This window comes from Heptranchias perlo, chromosome 20, assembly GCF_035084215.1.
Source record: "Heptranchias perlo isolate sHepPer1 chromosome 20, sHepPer1.hap1, whole genome shotgun sequence".
Taxonomy (NCBI): Eukaryota; Metazoa; Chordata; class Chondrichthyes; order Hexanchiformes; family Hexanchidae; genus Heptranchias; species Heptranchias perlo.
Window position 1 is genome coordinate 21,944,425 of NC_090344.1, and position 17,657 is coordinate 21,962,081.

A 17,657-nucleotide genomic window follows, 5' to 3' on the forward strand; every position below is an offset into this window, starting at 1 on the left:
CACTCCCTGAGCCTGCAACCTTCAGCAGTGTCAGTGGTGGAGTTCTGCAGTGGGAGTGATCCCAGAGTAACTGTCGGGATCGCCCCCACCCTGTGGATGGTCCGGGTCGTGTATTTTTAGTGATCCTGGTGTCTAACACGCACACAGCAATAAAACCGTGAATTCTGGAAACACACTGCAGGTCCTTCTTTATCTGGAGATCGAATGACTGTTGTATAATTGTCCCAGCAGTTAACAGGCTCCTGTGAACTCCTCCCTCTGCTACTTCAATTCAGACTTTAACTCATTTATTTTTAACGGGTTTATTTTAAATGAGTTAACGCTTGCCTTAAATGGTAGACTCAGGACTGTCACTCAAACAGGTGAAATCTTCATAGAATAATTACCACAGTCATTTTTCGACTGGATGTCATACAGTGACTTTGCTGTCAGTGAAGGGAGACGAGAAAGGCCAAAGTGCCGTTTGCCCCTCTCAGTGTGGCCCTGAAGGACTGTGTCCAGGCTGAAGTTCTGTTCCCATCAGATTGTCCTTTCTGAGCTCCAGTCAGGTGATGCTAAACACTCAGGTGGGAAAAACCAAAATCGACAACAAGGTGTTTAAAACAAATCTGATTTATTTAACAGATATTCTGAATATTAAACTCCAGCCCAGTTATAGGGGTTATTGAGATCAGAAGAAACAAACCCCAACTGTCAGAATGAACATGGTTCAGTCCTGGATGGGATTAACAGCAGAATCCAACCCCTGCAGTCATATGTGAACTCGCTGGTGTCTCAGCATGTGTGATGACTGAGTGAATCCCTTCCCACACATGGAACAGGTGAACAGTCTCTCCTCAAAGGGCGTGAGTTGATGCGTCAGCAGTTCATTTCTGCTTTTAAAGCTCTTCTCACAGTCACTGAGTTAAAAGGTCACTCAATAGTGTGAACAAGTTGATGTTTCAGAAGGTGGGATGAATTAGTGAATCCCTTCCCACACATGGAACAGGTGAACAGTCTCTCCCCAGTGTGAGTGCGTCGATGTCTCAGCAGCTCATTTCTGATTTTAAGTCTTTTCTCACAGTCAGAACATTTAACGGCCTCTCCCCAGTGTGAACTCGCTGGTGTTTCAGCAGGTGGGATGACTGAGTGAATCCCTTCCCACACACGGAGCAGGTGAACGGCCTCTCCCCAGTATGGGTACGTTGGTGTTTCATCAGATCAATTTTGCTTTTAAACCTCTTCTCACAGTTAGAACATTTAAAAGGTCTCTCCCCAGTGTGAACTCGCTGGTGTGACAGAAGGTGTGATGATCGAGTGAATCTCTTCTTACACACTGAGCAGGAGAACGGTCTCTCCCCAGTGTGAACTCGCTGGTGTTTCAGCAGGGTGGATGACTGAGTGAATCCTTTCCCACACACGGAGCAGGTGAACGGCCTCTCCCCAGTGTGGCTATGTTGGTGTCTCATCAGATCAATTTTGCTTTTAAAGCTCTTCTCACAGTCAGAACATTTAAAAGGTCTCTCATCAGAGTGAACTCGCTGGTGTGTCAGCAGGTGGGATGACCGAGTGAATCTCTTCTCACACACGGAGCAGGTGAATGGCCTCTCCCCAGTGTGAGTGCGTTGGTGTGTCAGCAGAATACTTTTGCTTTTAAAGCTCTTCTCACAGTCAGAACATTTAAAAGGTCTCTCATCAGAGTGAGTTCGCTGGTGTCTCAGCAGGGTGGATGACCGAGTGAATCCCTTCCCACACACGGAGCAGAAGAACGGCCTCTCCCCAGTGTGATTGTGTCCATGCATTTCCAGCTGTGACGGGTAATTGAATCCCTTCCCACAGTCCCCACATTTCCATGGTTTCTCCGTGGTCCGGGTGACCTTGTGTCTCTCCAGGTTGGACGATCAGTTGAAGCCTCGTCCACACACACAACACGTGTACGGTTTCTCCCCGCTGTGAATGGTGTGATGTTTTTTCTGTCTGTGTAACTGGTTAAAGCTCTTTCCACAGTCAGTGCACTGTAACACTCTCACTCGGGTGTGTGTGTCTCGGTGATTTTGCACTCACACTGATGTTTGAAATCTTCTCCCACGGATAGAACAGACAAACGTTTCTCCTTCCACATTCAAAGGCCGATGATATTCAGGTCCTGATGAATCGAGTGACTCTGTCAGATCTTGACGTGATCTTTGGTGTGAGTTTCCCTCTGCAAATCCTCCCCTGTAAATGGAGTTTATAAAAGTTATCAATGTAAGTACAGGATAGAAATTCAGATAAGATAACTCTACTTTCTATGGAACATTATTTCCTCTCTTATTCCTCAAAGCTGTAAATCCCTGTCCCACACACTCTCCCTGCTCCCTGTGCTGAAATCGAAACCCATCGCATCATCTTTCAGTGGCCCTAAACCATGAGTGAAAGTGTGAGAGAGGAATGTGAGAGTGAGTGTGAGAGAGTGAGTGTGAGTACAGCAGTGGGCTCGGTGTGTAGAATGAAGTGGGGCAGGTGGAGCATGTTTCAGTGGGGCAGCAGTGATCATAATCTCATTAGGTTTAGAATAGTTATGGAAAAGGACAGGGGACAGTCAAATGTGAAAATACTTAACTGGAGGAGGGCTAATTCCAGTGAGTTAAAAAGGGATCTTGTCCAGGTGGATTGGAATCAAAAATTGGCAACAAAACAGTAATTGAACAATGGGAGGCCTTGAAGGAGGAGTTGGTTCAGGTACAGAGCAGACAGATCCCCACGGGAGAGAAAGGAAGGGCATCCAAAGCTAGAGCTCCCTGGATGACTAAAGAGATAGATAGAGATTAAAATGAAACAGAAAAAGGAGGCTTATGACGAATTTAAGGTTCATAATACAGTAGTGAACCAGGCTGAACAAAGAAAGTACAGAGGAGATCTAAAAAAGGGAATAAGAGGTGCAAAGAGAGAGTATGAGAATAGATTGGTGGTTAACATAAAATGGAATCCAAAAGTCTTTTATGAACATACAAAAGGGGAGTCAAAGGAAGGGTGGGGTCGATAAGGGACAAAAAAGGAGATCTTCTTGTGGAGGCATAGGGCATGGCTGAGGCACTAAATGAGTACTTTACATTCGTCTTCACCAGAGAAGAGGATTCTGCCATTGTACAGTAAAGGAGGAGGTAGTAGTGATATTGAAGACGATCAAAATAGATAAAGAGGAGGTACTTAAAAGACTGGCAGTGCTCAAAGTAAAAAAGTCTTTCGGTCCAGATGGGATTCCTCCGAGATTACTGAGTGAAGTGAAGGTGTAGATAGCGGAGGCTCTGACCACAATCTTCCAATCCTCCTTGGTATGGGAGTGATGTCTGAGGACTGGAGGATTGCAAGTGTCACACCCCTGTTCATAAATGTAGGAGAGGGATAAACCCGGCAATTACAGGCCAGTCAGCCTAACGTCGGTGGTGGGAAACTTCTCGAGACCAGAATCCGGGACAAAATTAATTCTCACTTGGAAGAATGTGAGTTAATAAATGACAGTCAATATCGATTTGTTAAAAGTAAAATCATGTCTGACTAATTTGATTGAGTTCTTCAATGAAATAACGGAGAGGGTTGATGAGGGTAGTGCACTCGATGTTGTGTAAACGGACATTTAAAAGGCGTTCGGTAAAGTACCACCGAATGGACCTGTTAATAAAATTGAAGCCAATAGCAGCATGGATACAAAATTGGCAGAGAGACAGAATGTGGAGATCAGTGGTGAACCGTTGTTTTACAGACTGGAAGGAAGTATACAGTGATATTCCATAGGGGTGGGTATTAGGACCATGAATCTTTTTGATATATTTTGATGGCCTGGATGTGTAAGTAGTGGGGTGCCGCAAGGATCAGTGCTTGGGCCTCAGCTATTTACAATATATATCAATGACTTAGCGGATGGGACCGAGTGTAAAGTATCCAAGTTTGCTGACGACATGAAGCTAGGTGGGAAAGTAAGCTGTGAGGAGGACACAAAGAGTCTGCAAAGGGATATAGACAGGTTAAGTGAGTGGCCAAGAAGGTGGCAGATAGAGTATTATTTGGGGAAATGTGAGGTTATTCACTTTGGTAGGAAGACTCGAGAAACAGAATTTTTAAAATGGTGAGAAACTATTAAATGTTGGTGTTCAGAGAGATTTGTATGTCCTCGTACAAGAAACACCGAAAGATAACATGCAGGTACAGCAAGCAATTCGAAGGCAACTGGAATGTTGGAATTTATTGCAAGGGGGTTGGAGTCGAAGAATAAGGAAGTCTTGTTGCAGTTGTACAGGGCTTTGGTGAGACCACACCTGGAGTACTGTGGACAGTTGTGCTCTCCTTATCTGAGGAAGGGTATATGCAGCGAAGGTTCACTCGATTGATTCCTGGGATGAGACGGTTGTCCTATGAGGAGAGATTGAATAGAATGGGCCTATGCTCTCTGGAGTTTAGAAGAATGTTAGATATTTTATCAGTACATTAAGAACAAGAGGATAGCTAAGGAAAAGGTGGGACCTATCAGGGATGATAAGGGTAACTTGTGTGTCGAAGCAGAACATGTGGGTGGGGTTTTAAATGAATATTTTTTCTCCGTATTCACAAAGGAAGGGGATGATCCGGATGTAGTAGTTAAAGAGGACAGTTGTGAAATATTGGATCAGGTAAACATGACGAGAGAGGAAGTACTAGAGGGACTGGAATCCTTCCAAGTCGATAAGTCACCAGGGCCGGATGGATTGTTTCCTGGGCTATTGGAGGAAGCCAGGAAGGAAATAGCGGATGCTCTGAGGATCATTTTCCAATCCTCATTAGATACAGGGGAGGTACCGGAAGACTGGAAACGTAAGACCATTGTTTAAAAAGGGTTCAAGGGAAAGACCGAACAATTATAGGCCGGTCAGTCTTACCTCGGTGGTGGGCAAACTATTAGAATCAATACTGAGAGATAGGATAAACTGTCGCTTGGAAAGGGATAGTTTAATCAGGGATAGTCAGCATGGATTTGTTCAGGGAAGGTCATGCCTTGCAAATCTGATTAAATTATTTGAGGAAGTGACGAGGAGGATTGATGAGGGTAGTGCTGTTGGATGTTGTCTACATGGATTGTAGTAAGGCATTTGACAAGGTCCCACATGGCAGACTGGTCAGAAAGGTAAAAGCCCATGGGATACAGGGAAATGTGGTGAATTAGATCCAAAATTGGCTCAGTAACAGGAAACAAAGGGTAAAAGTTGATGGATATCTTTGCGAATGGAAATCTGTTTCCAGTGGTGTGCCACAGGGCTCAGTGTTGGGTCCCCGCTGTTTGTGGTCTATCTTAATGATTTGGACTTGAATGTCTGGAGCATGATTCGCAAATGTGCAGATGACACAAAAATTGGCTGTGTAATTAATAGTGAAGAGGGTAGCTGTGGACTCCAGGAAGATATCAATGGGTTGGTGGAGTGGGCGGAAAAGTGGCAAATGGAGTTCAACCCGGAGAAGTGTGAGGTAATGCACTTCGGGAGGGCAAACAGTGAAAGGGAATACGCAGTAAACAGGAATATATTGAGAGGGGTGGAGGAAGTGAGAGACCATGGAGTGCATGTGCACAGGTCCCTGAAGGTGGCAGTACAGGTAGATAAGGTTATGAAGAAGGCATACGGAATGCTCTCCGTTTATTAGCCGAGGTATAGAATACAAAAGCACGGATGTAATGACTGTATAAACTGTATAAAACGCTGGTAAGGCCACAGCTGGAGTATTGTGTGCAGTTCTGGTCACCACATTACAGGAAGGACGTTATTGCTCTGGAGAGAGTGCAGAGAAGATTTACAAGAATGTTGCCAGGGCTTGAAAATTGCAGCTACGAGGAGAGATTGGATAGGTTGGTGTTGTTTTCCTTGGAGCAGATGAAGCTGAGTGGTGACTTGATTGACGTGTACAAAATGATGAGGGGCCCAGATAGAGTAGACAGGAAGTATCTGTTTCCCCTAGCAGAGAGTTCAAGAACTAGAGGAAATAGATTTCAGCTGATTGGCGGAAGGATTAGAGGGGACACGAGGAAAAACTGTTTTACCCAGAGGGTGGTGGGTGTATGGAATCCGCTGCCCGAATTGGTGGTAGAGGCAGGGACCCTCAACTCTTTTTTAAAAGTACCTGGACATGCATCTAAAGTGCTGTAAGCTGCAGGGCTACGGACCGGGTGCTGGAAGGTGGGATTAGAATGGGCACCTGGTTGTTCTTCGAGCCAGCGTGGACACAATGGGCCGAATGGCCCCCTTCTGTGCTGTATCTTTTCTATGGTTCTAAGAATGAGAGGTGATCTCATTGAAACTTGTAAGATTCTGAGAGGGCTTGAGAGGGTAGATACTGAGAGGATGTTTCCCCTGGCTGGAGAGTGTAGAAGTAGGAGCATTGTCTCAGGATAAGGGGTCGGCCATTTAAGACTGAGATGAGGAGGAATTTCACCACTGAGAGGGTTGTAAATCTTTGGAATTCTCTACCTCAGAGGGCTGTGGATGCACAGTCGTTGAGTATATGCAAGGCTGAGATTGATAGATTTTTGGACTCTAAGGGAATCAAGGGATATGGGGATTGGGCAGGAAAGTGGAGTTGAGGTCAAAGATCAGCCTTGATCTTATTGAATGGCAGAGCAGGCTCAAGGGGGCGTATGGCCTACTCCTGCTCCTATTTCTTATGTTTTTATGAGCCGTCACATTTTCTTCGTCATTGACAGACTTGCCCTGAAATTCACCATTTCTCCTTCATTTACAGATGCTCCCTGACCGATCACCACTTCTCATTCATCGACAGACTCCCCCGACCTTCACCATTTCGCTTTCATTTACAGACGTTCCCTGATCTGTCATCATTTATCATCTATTTGCAGATGCTCCCTGACCGATCACCATTTGTCCTTCATTTACAGATACTCCCTGACCAATCACCATTTCTCCTTCATTGACAGACTCTTTCGGAGCCAATCACCATTTCTTCATCATTTACAGACGCTCCCTGCCTTATCACCACTTCTGCTTCATTTACAGACTCTCCCTGACCGATCACCACTTCTGCTTCATTTGCAGACTCTCCCTGACCGATAACCATTTCTCCTTCATTTACACACACTCCCTGGCCGATTACCATTTCTCCTTCATTTTCAGACGCTCTCTCACCGATTACCATTTCGCCTTCATTTACAGACGCTCCCTGACCGATCACCATTTCTCCTTCATTTACAGACGCTCCCTGACCGATCACCATTTCCCCTTCATTTACACACGCTCCCTGACCGATCACCATTTCTCATTCATTTACACACGGTCCCTGACCGATCACCATTTCTCCTTCATTTACAGACGCTCCCTGATTCGATGAGTCACGAGGTTTGACGCTGACTCTGCGCATGCTCGGAGGCCGCGGGCCGTGTGTTGAGTTTCGGGTCTGATCTAAACCGGAGCCCCCGGAGTGTAGAGAGAGAGAGGAGAATGTTCACTGTTTGATATTCGGGCCCGGGGCCGCACTCGGGGTTTGTGAAGCCCCCGCCCCCTCCCCCGGGGTTTATTAACCCGCTCCCCCCGCCCATCTCTCACCTGTTGCGGACACGATCTCGGCCTCACTCCCCGCCCGCCGCGCATGCTCAGCTCACACTGCCCGGGTGATTGACGGGAGCTCCGGACCAATAGGAAGAGCGGAGAGGGACTGGAGGACCGAGCGGGCGGTTGGTCCTCCAACCAATGGGAGTGTGTGAGGGGCGGGACTTTCGGCACCGAGTGGGCGGGGCTGAGCCCGGATCTCCCTCATTGGCTGAAACTCTGCCTCATTTTGAAAGCTGATTGGTGTGAAACTCTTGGGGAAAACTGGCCCTTTGTGTTGTGGAGAAAAACCGATGGAACCGAGTGGGTGGAGCAAAGATTTCAACATTGGGAATGAAATGGATTAATTCAGGACAGACAGCAGGGATTATTGGAGGGAATAACACAGTGTGGGGATAAAATGCAATGGAGGTTGTGAAGATGGATTGTTAAAAAGTGTTTGAGAAGATGCCGGACAGGAGGCTTGTTGATCAGATTCAAGCTCCAGATCCCTTTCAACCCTCACACAACACAAACCCATCAATCTCAATATTGAACATTTCAATCGAGCCCCAGCATCCACAGCCTTTCGGGGAAGTGAGTTTATGATTTCCACCACCATTTGTGTGAAAAATTACTATCTTATTTTGCTCATAAATGACCTCGCTCTAATGTTAAGATTATCAAGAAGTTGTCAGATGGAGTATCATGTGGGGAAATGTGAAATTATTCACTTTGGTGGGAAGAATAGAAAAGCAGAATATTTTTTTAAAAGGTGAGAGACTAAGAAATGCTGTTGTTCAGAGGGTTTTTGGTGTCCTTGTACACGGATCACATGAAGTTAATATGCAGGTACAGCAAACAATTAGGAAAGCAAATAGAATGTTGGCCTTTATTGCAATGGGGTTGGAGTATAAGAGTAAGGAAGTCTTGCTGCAATTATATGGGGCTTTGGTGAGACCACACCTGGAGTACTGTGTACAGTTTTGGTCTCCTTACCGGAGGAAGGATATACTTGCCTTCGAGGGGGTGCCACAAAGGTTCACTGGATTGATTCCTGGGATGAGATGGTTGTTGTGTGAGGAGAGATTGAACAGAATGGCCCTATAATCTCTGGAATTTAGAAGAATGAGAGGTGATCTAATTGACACGTCTAAAATTCTTAGAGGGCTTGACAAGGTAGATGCTGAGAGGCTGTTTCCCCTGGCTGGAGAATCTAGAACTAGGAGGCATAGTCTCAGGATAAGGGATCTGCCATTTAGGACAGAGATAAGGAAAAATTTCTTCACTCAGAAGATGGTGAATTTTTGGAATTCTCTACCCCAGAGGGCTGTGGACGCTCAGACGTTGAATATATACAAGAATGAGATCGAGAGATTTTTGGACACAGAAGGACTCAAGGAATCAGGCAGGAAAGTGGAGTTAAGGTAGAAGATCAGCCATGTACTTACTGAATGGCAGAGCAGGCTCGAGGGGCCCACTCATGCTCCTATTTCTTATGCCCTCTTGTTCTGGATTCCCCCTCCAGATTAAATCATTTCTCTGTATCTACCTTATTGAATCCCTTTATTATTTTAATCATCTCGATGAGATCACATCTCAATGTTTTAAACTCATTGGAATAAAAACCAAGTTTATGCAATCCGTCCTCATAATTTAATCCTTTTAACCCCGGCATCATTCTGGTGAATCTGCACTGTATCTTTCCCAAGGCCGATTTATCTCTCCTTAGGTTCGGTGCCCTGTTCTCCAGATGGGGTCTGACCAAGGTTCTTTACAACTGAAGCATCACTTCTGTATTCCAACCCCACTCAAGATAAAGATCAACATTAAATTAGACTTGTTGATTATTGTCAAGATTTGAAAGGTATTTGCAAAGGATTCGAGGGGATCTTAGAGTTGGGATTTTTCTTTATTCTGTCCACTCAAGGAGTTTGATAACAGACTTACTCCTTTGAATTTAGTGCTGGATTATTGAGCCATGATGTGTTTACTTGTTTGTATTTTGTTAAATACATTTGCAGAGTGTATTTTAATTTAAGCCGAGATTCCCAGACCTGATGCTCTATTCACACATCGAAGGTGAGAGAGATGCTGTGGGACACACGATAAGTCCAGTAGCTGAAAGTGATTCACAGACTGGGTTTTGTGTTTAGTGATCCCGGGTACATTACTGATACCTTCCCTGGATCCCAAGGCTGGGAGAGGCACTCGGGAAGGACCGGGGAGCTGGGACTTGGCCATGAGAGTAATTGAAGGTATGAGAACTGAAATAATCTAGAGTGAGGAAGGAGAAAAGGCATAATAATCGGTAATTAGGACATCAATTAGTCTCTTATCTTGAATTCATCAAGTAATTGACCCATTCTGTTTTAAACAAAGTTGATTTATTTGACATAGATCCAGAATATTGAATTTCAGCCCAGTTATAGCGGTTATTAACATCATCAGAAACAAATCCCAACTGCCAGAATGAAGTTCTGCTGCTGAAACCCTCATCCGTGCCTTTGTTTCCCTCTAGACTCGACTATTCCAATGCTCTCCAGGCCCGGCCTTCCACTTTACATCCTCCGTAAACTTGAACACACAATCTCCAGATCAATAATCAGTCGCATTATTCATTGTGTCACTGGCCCAGGCTGTGGAGAACACGGAGCAGCTCACACTCCCACAGCGCTGTGGTATGAGCAGGTACTGAGTGAGCCTCAGTCATGAGCACTGGAATCCACGAGTCCGGTGTGTCAAAGGTGCACGGTGAACAATCACCAAAGTGAAACATTTTTGCCGCTTCCCTTCGATACCTCAGCTGGTCAAGTGACAAGACTGTCGTGGAAAATAAGATAAAGTCATCCTTACGTCATTTGTTCAATTCCTGCTCGAAGGAGTGCGTGTGCTTTTGCAATAAGCAGCAATTAGTTCAAGGTCGCTCTCTTAACTTTACAGGCACCTTACAGATTAACATGTTGCCATGAAGGCACAGGACGCCTATTTTCTTTTCTCAAGCCTTAAAACTTTATGTGTCTGCCCAAACAAGGCTGTTTTGCCTCTGCTCACCAGCAGAGAGTGCTTTTGAGCAGCAATACTTCAAAACACTCAGCTCTCGCTTTCAGGCAAAAGAAGTCTTCGATCAGCACCGGACTCCACGAGTCTGAACGTGTCAACAGGCACACGGTGAACAATCACCAAAGACAATCTTTTGTATCACTTCCCTTCGATAGCTCAGCTGGTGGAGTGGAGGACTGTAGTGAATTAAACCAAAGTAAAGTCATCCTTAGGTCGCTGGTTCAATTCCGGCTCGAAGGAGTGAGTGTGCTTTTGGAATAAGCAGCAATTACCTCAAGGTCGCTTTCTTAACTTTACAGGCAGTTTACAGATTAACATGTTGCCACTGAGTCACAGGACACCACTTTTCCTTTCTCAAACCTTAAAGCTTTCTGTTTCTGCCCGAGCACGGCTGTTTCACTCGAGCATTTGCCTCTGCTCACCAGCAGGGAGTGCCTTTGAGCAGCAACACTTCAAATCGCCCTCAATTTCAGGCAAAAAGGTCTTCGATCAGTCAGTCAGTCAGGGCTCACGCTGCTCCCTCAGGCTCGGGCGGCTGTTGCTTTCCGGTGACCTCGTCTTCCTTCCGCAGGCTCGGGCTCTTCTCAGCATCATTCATGATTACTGTGGCTTCCCGTTCTGCTGTTCCTCACTTGCTGATGCTCGATACCGCCGATTGGAGCAAAGTATTTAATATATTCAGGGAGCGGCAACCCAAGGCAAGATTTCTCTGCTGGTCGTGGAGCAGCTTGGAGGTGAGTGCGAGGCGGGAACTGTGAAGGGCGATTTACAAACAGCAAACGAGGAATTAGCTCAACTGGTGGAGCGCTCACTTGGCATGTGAGAAGTAGCGGGATCGTTGATTATATTCTCCACTCACCGATTGTCTTGGTGCAATTATACAGAAACAAGAGTGTTGTCACTGAGTCCATAGCCCATGAACTTCCTAAATTTCACTGTGTGTTTGGGTACAGAGAGGTCAAGGGGCAGCAAATCTTTTGATGTGCTGCAGTCAGCAAAAGTTCTTGATTTTGCTATGCAGAAAGATGGAAAGATGAGGTGAGAGATGGAAAAAAATCTTCGTAATCCCTGATGCCTTCTCTGAAGATTGAATTCATGACTTTCAGATTATGACACTGAACCATTGCTTGCTGCACTAAGAAGGCACTTACCAGGTATGCAGCCAGGCAGCACCAGCAAGTAGGACAGCTTGCAAGGTATTGAATGTGATAAAATAATGCAGAGTTTGCAAAAAAAAATTCCAAGCCCGATAGGAGTCGAACTTATAATCTTGTGATTTTTAGTCAAATGCCTTATCCATTGCACCACTGGCCCCAGTTATAGTGAGTAAGTAGCAGTGGGAGACAGTGGGCATGGCGGAGGTACGAAATAAATACTTTGTATCTGTCTTTACCAAGGAAGAAAATGCTGCCAGAGTGTCAGTAAAGGAAGATGTAGTTGAGATACTGGATTGGCTAAAAATTCATAAAGAGGAGGTACTTGAATGGCTGTCTGTACTTGAAGTAGAAACGTCACCTGGTCCGGATGGGATGCATCCTCGGTTGCTGAGGGATGTAATGGTAGAAATTGCAGAGGTACTGGCCATAATCTTCCAAACATCCCTAGGTATGGGGGTGATGCCAGAGGACTGGAGAATTGCAAATGTTACACCACTGTTCAAGAAAGGGTGAAAGATAAAACCGAGCAACTGCAGACCAGTCAATTTAACCTCGGTAGTGGGGAAAGTTCTAGCAACGATAATCCGGGATAGAATTAGCAGTCACTTGGACAAGGATTAGGGAAAGCCAGCACGGATTTGTTAAAGGCAAATCTTGTTTAACTAACTTGATACAGATTTTTTGATAAGGTAACAGAGAAGGTCAATGAAGGCAATGCAGTTGTTGTGGTGTGTATGGACTTTCAAAAGGCGTTTGATAAAGTGTTGCATAATGGGCTTGTCATCAAGATTGAAGCCCATGGAATAAAATGGGCAGTAGCAGCATGGATATAGAATTGGCTAAATAGCAGGAAACAGAGAGTAGTGGTGAACAGTTGTTTTTCGGAATGGAGGGAGGTATACAGTGGTGTTCCCCAGGGGTCGGTGCTGGGACCACTGCTTTTCTTGATATATATTAATGACTTGGACCTGGGTATACAGGGCACAATTTCCAAATTTGCAGATGACACAAAACTTGAAAGTGCAGTGAACAGTGAGGATAATAAACTGTGAGGAGGAGAGTGATTTACTTCAAGAGATTCCCAATTCGATTCGGAAATGCAGCGGATCCGTGGCTCTAACGCAGGCGGACACCCTAAATGGGAAGATATGGAGGACAAATTAGGATAAATTGGATGGTGGCCGGGGATGAGACGGGATATTAAAGATCTTGTGGAGGGATGTGTGATTGGTGCTCGGTGGATGGGGTGCCAATCAACCAGGCTGCTTTGTCCTGGATGGTGTCGAGCTTCTTGAGTGTTGTTGGAGCTGCACTCATCCAGGCAAGTGGAGAGTATTCCATCATACTCCTGACTTGTGCCTTGTAGATGGTGGAAAGGCTTTGGGGAGTCAGGAGGTGAGTCACTTGGCGCAGAATACCCAGCCTCTGACCTGCTCTTGTAGCCACAGTATTTATATGGCTGGTCCAGTTAAGTTTCTAGTCAATGGTGACCCCGAGGATGTTGATGGTGGGGGATTCGGTGATGGTAATGCCATTGAATGTCATGGGGAGATGGTTAGACTCTCTCTTGTTGGAGATGGTCATTGCCTGGCACTTGTCTGGCGCGAATGTTGCTTGCCACTTATCTGGCCAAGCCTGGATGTTGTCCACGTCTTGCTGCATGCAGGCACAGACTGCTTCATTATCTGAGGGGTTGCGAATGGAACTGAACAGTGTGCAATCATCAGCGAACATCTGCATTTCTGAACTTATCATGGAGGGAGGGTCATTAATGATGCAGCTGAAGATGGTTGGGCCTAGGACACTGCCCTGAGGAACTCCTGCAGCAATGTCCTGGAGCTGAGATGATTAGCCTACAACAACCACTACCATCTTCCTTTGTGCTAGGTATTACTCCAGCCACTGGAGAGTATTCCCCCGATTCCCATTGACTTCAATTTTGCTGTTCAATTTTGTCCCCGTTAATGAAAATTGGAACTATGTGAGCTACCTTCTAATCTCAGGGGACTATCGCTGACTCTATTGAGCTGTTGAAGATACAGGCAATGGGCTCACAGAGCACCCGTCCCATCTCTTTGAACACCCGGGGGTGGATATCATCTGGACCTGGAGCACAATCCATTTTGAGATTTCATATTTTATCCAAGATCACATCCCTTTCTATTTTAATATTTATGATGTCATTGTTGACAGCACATCCCACAGCTGGAATCTGAGCATCATCCACAGGAGTGTAGACTGATGAGAAATACTCATTTAACAGCTGTACCATAGCCCAGGGATCTGTCCTGAACTGTCTTTCAGTGGACCTAAACCATCTTTAATGGTCTTCTGACTCCTGACGTAGCTGGAAAATCTTTTACTATTATTACCACAATTGTGCACCATCTTCTTTTCCAAAGATCTCTGAGTTTCTCTAATGGCTGCTTTTGTCTCCATCGATTGTGGGTGATATTTGTCCCAATTCTCCTGTAAACTGAATTGATCCCGATCCGATCTGGGTTAAAAGTAAGACAGTTCTGCGAGTCAGGAATCATTCACCCCGAGACCTACACTGACATGTAAGGATTCCTCTGGTTCCTCGGCATATATTTGTCAGGATACTGAAACCCAGCTTTCTCACAGTCCACTCCTGGAGGCCCCACTCCCTGAGCCTGCAACCTTCAGCAGGGTCAGTGGTGGAGTCCCGCAGCGGGGGTGATCCCAGAGTAACTGTCGAGATCGCCCCCACCCCGTGAATGGTCAGGGTCGTGTATCTTTCATTATCCTGGTGTCTAACACAAAGACATCAATAAAACAGGGAATTCTGGAAACACACTGCAGGTCCTTCTTTACCTGCAGATCAAATGACTGTTGTATAATTGTACCAGCAGTTAACAGGCTCCTGTGAATTAACTCTTCATTATTTTATTGCACACTTTAACCCACTGATTTTAAATGGGTTTATTTTCGCCTGCCTTAATTGGTAGACTCAGGACTGTCACACAAACAATTTAAATCTTCATAGAATAATTACCAGTTATTTTTAGACTGGAGACTTAAACCTGCCGTTTCACTTCCAGTCAGGAATCAATCACAGTTTTACACCAATCTCTGATTTGACAGCACTTTTCCAGCATTCACCATTGTCCTTCTTGAATCCATTGGAAAGGACCCTTCTGTTCCGTGCCTCGGAGATCGGAACCATGAAAGAGAGCGGCTGGGACACATTTCTTACACGCAAGATAAACCCGCACGGCGACTTTACTGTCAGTGAAGAGAGACGAGAAAGACCAAAGTGCCGTTTGCCCCTCTCAGTGTGGCCCTGAAGGACTGTGTCCAGGCTGAAGTTCTGTTCCCACCGGACGATCCTCCCCCCAGATTGTCCTTTCTGAGCTCCAGACAGGCGATGCTAAACACTCAGGTGGGAAAGACCAAAATCAACAATAAAGTGTTTAAAATAAAGCTGATTTATTTTACAGATATTCAGAATATTAAACTCCAGCCCAGTTATAGGGGTTATTAACATCAGAAGAAACAAACCCCAACTGTCAGAATGAACATGGTTCAGTCCTGGATGGGATGAACAGCAGAATCCAACCCCTGCAGTCATATGTGAACTCGCTGGTGTCTCAGCACGTGTGATGACTGAGTGAATCCCTTCCCACACACGGAGCAGGTGAACAGTCTCTCCCCAATAGGTGTGAGTTGATGTGTCAGCAGTTCATTTCTGCTTTTGAAGCTCTTCTCACAGTCACTGAGTTTAAAGGTCACTCAATAGTGTGAACAAGTTGATGTTTCAGAAGGTGGGATGAATTAGTGAATCCCTTCCCACACACGGAGCAGGTGAACAGTCTCTCCCCAGTGTGAGTGCGTTGGTGTTTCAGCAGATCATTTGTGCTTTTAAAGCCCTTCTCACATTCAGAACATTTAAAAAGTCTCTCCCCAGTGTGAGTACGTTGGTGTGTCAGTAGATTCCTTTTGCTTTTATATCTCTTCCCACAGTCAGAACATTTAAAAGGTTTCTCATCAGTGTGAACTCGCTGGTGTCTCAGCAGGTTGGATGACTCAGTGAATCTCTTCCCACACACAGAGCAGGAGAATGGCCTCTCCCCAGTGTGAACTCGCTGGTGTATCAGCAGGGTGGATGACTGAGTGAATCTCTTCCCACACACAGAGCAGGAGAATGGCCTCTCCCCAGTGTGAACTCGCTGGTGTTTCAGCAGGTTGGATGACTGAGTGAATCTCTTCTTACACACGGAACAGGAGAATGGCCTCTCCCCAGTGTGAATTCGCTGGTGTCTCAGCAGGGTGGACGAACGAGTAAATCTCTTCTTACACACAGAGCAGATGAACGGCCTCTCCCCAGTGTCACCGTGCTGATGTCTCAGAAGTTTGTTTCTGCTTTTAAAGCTCTTCCCACAGTCAGAGCATGTAAAAGATCTCTCATCAGAGTGAACTCGTTGGTGTGTCAGCAGGTGGGATGACTCAGTGAATCTCTTCTTACACACGGAGCAGATGAACGGCCTCTCCCCGGTGTGTCTGCGTCGATGAATTTCCAGCTGTGACGGGTAATTGAATCCCTTCCCACAGTCCCCACATTTCCACGGTTTCTCCATGGTGCGGGTGTCCTTGTGTCTCTCCAGGTTGGACGATCAGTTGAAGCCTCGTCCACACACAGAACACGTGTACGGTTTCTCCCCGCTGTGAATGGTGTGATGTTTTTTCAGGCTTTGGAACTGGTTAAAGCTCTTTCCACAGTCAGTGCACTGGAACACTCTCACTCGGGTGTGTGTGTCTCGGTGCTTTTCCACTCACACTGATGTTTCAAATCTTTTCCGAAAGACAGAACAGACAAACATTTCTCCTTCCACATTCAAAGGCCGATGATATTCAGGTCCTGATGAATCGAGTGACTCTGTCAGATCTTGACGTGGTCTTTGGTTTGAGTTTCCTGTCTGCAAATCCACCCCTTCAAATACCCTGTAAAAGGAGTTTATAAAAGTTATCACTGTAAGTACAGGATAAAAATTTAGAACAGACAATTCTCGTTTCTATGGAACATTCTTTACTCTCTTGTTCCTCAAAGCTATAAATCCCCATCCCACACACTCTCCCTCCTCCCTGAGCTGAAATCCAAACCCATCGCATCATCTTTCAGTGGTGCTAAACCATGAGTGAAAGGGTGAGAGAGGAATGTGAGAGAGTGAGTGTGAGAGAGGAATGTGAGAGAGTGAATGTGAGAGAGTGAATGTGAGAGAGTGAATGTGAGAGAGTGAATGTGAAAGAGTGAGTGTGAGAGAGTGTGAAAGAGTGAATGTGAGAGAGTGAATGTGAGAGAGTGAATGTGAGAGGGTGAATGTGAGAGGGTGAATGTGAGAGAGTGAATGTGAGAGAGTGAATGTGAGAGGGTGAATGTGAGAGGGCGAATGTGAGTACAGCAGTGGGCTCGGTGTGGAGAATGAAGTGGGGCAGGTGGAGCATGTTTCAGTGGGGCAGCAGTGATCATAATCTCATTAGGTTTAGAACAGTTATGGAAAAGTACAAGGGACAGTCAAATGTGAAAATACTTAACTGGAGGAGGGCAAATTTCAGTGAGTTAAAAAGGGATCTTGTCCAGGTGGATTGGAATCAAAAATTGGCAACAAAACAGTAATTGAACAATGGGAGGCCTTCAAGGAGGAGTTGGTTTGAGCACCGAGTAGACAGATTCCCACGAGGAGGAAAGGAACGGCCTCCAAAGCTGGAGATCCCTGGATGACAAAAGGTGTAGAGATCGTTATTTCTCCTTCATTTTTAGACGCTCCCTGACCGATCACTATTTCTCCTTCATTTATAGACGCTCCCTGACCCACCATTATTTCTCCTTCATTTATAGACACTCCCTGACGGATCAGCATTTCTACTTCATTTACAGACGCTCCCTGACCGATCACTA

The 17,657-nt window shown here is 45.6% G+C and overlaps 1 non-coding gene and 1 pseudogene across 1 annotated transcript; one reads left to right on the forward strand and one right to left on the reverse strand.

Annotated features, from left to right (window-relative positions):
• Positions 1-354: 354 nt before the first annotated feature.
• LOC137335975 (zinc finger protein 271-like) lies at positions 355-16,644 on the reverse strand (annotated as a pseudogene).
• On the forward strand, positions 10,729-10,823 carry trnay-gua (transfer RNA tyrosine (anticodon GUA)). The gene is made up of 2 exons: positions 10,729-10,765; positions 10,788-10,823. It is a non-coding gene; the product is annotated as a tRNA-Tyr (tRNA).
• Positions 16,645-17,657: the final 1,013 nt, after the last annotated feature.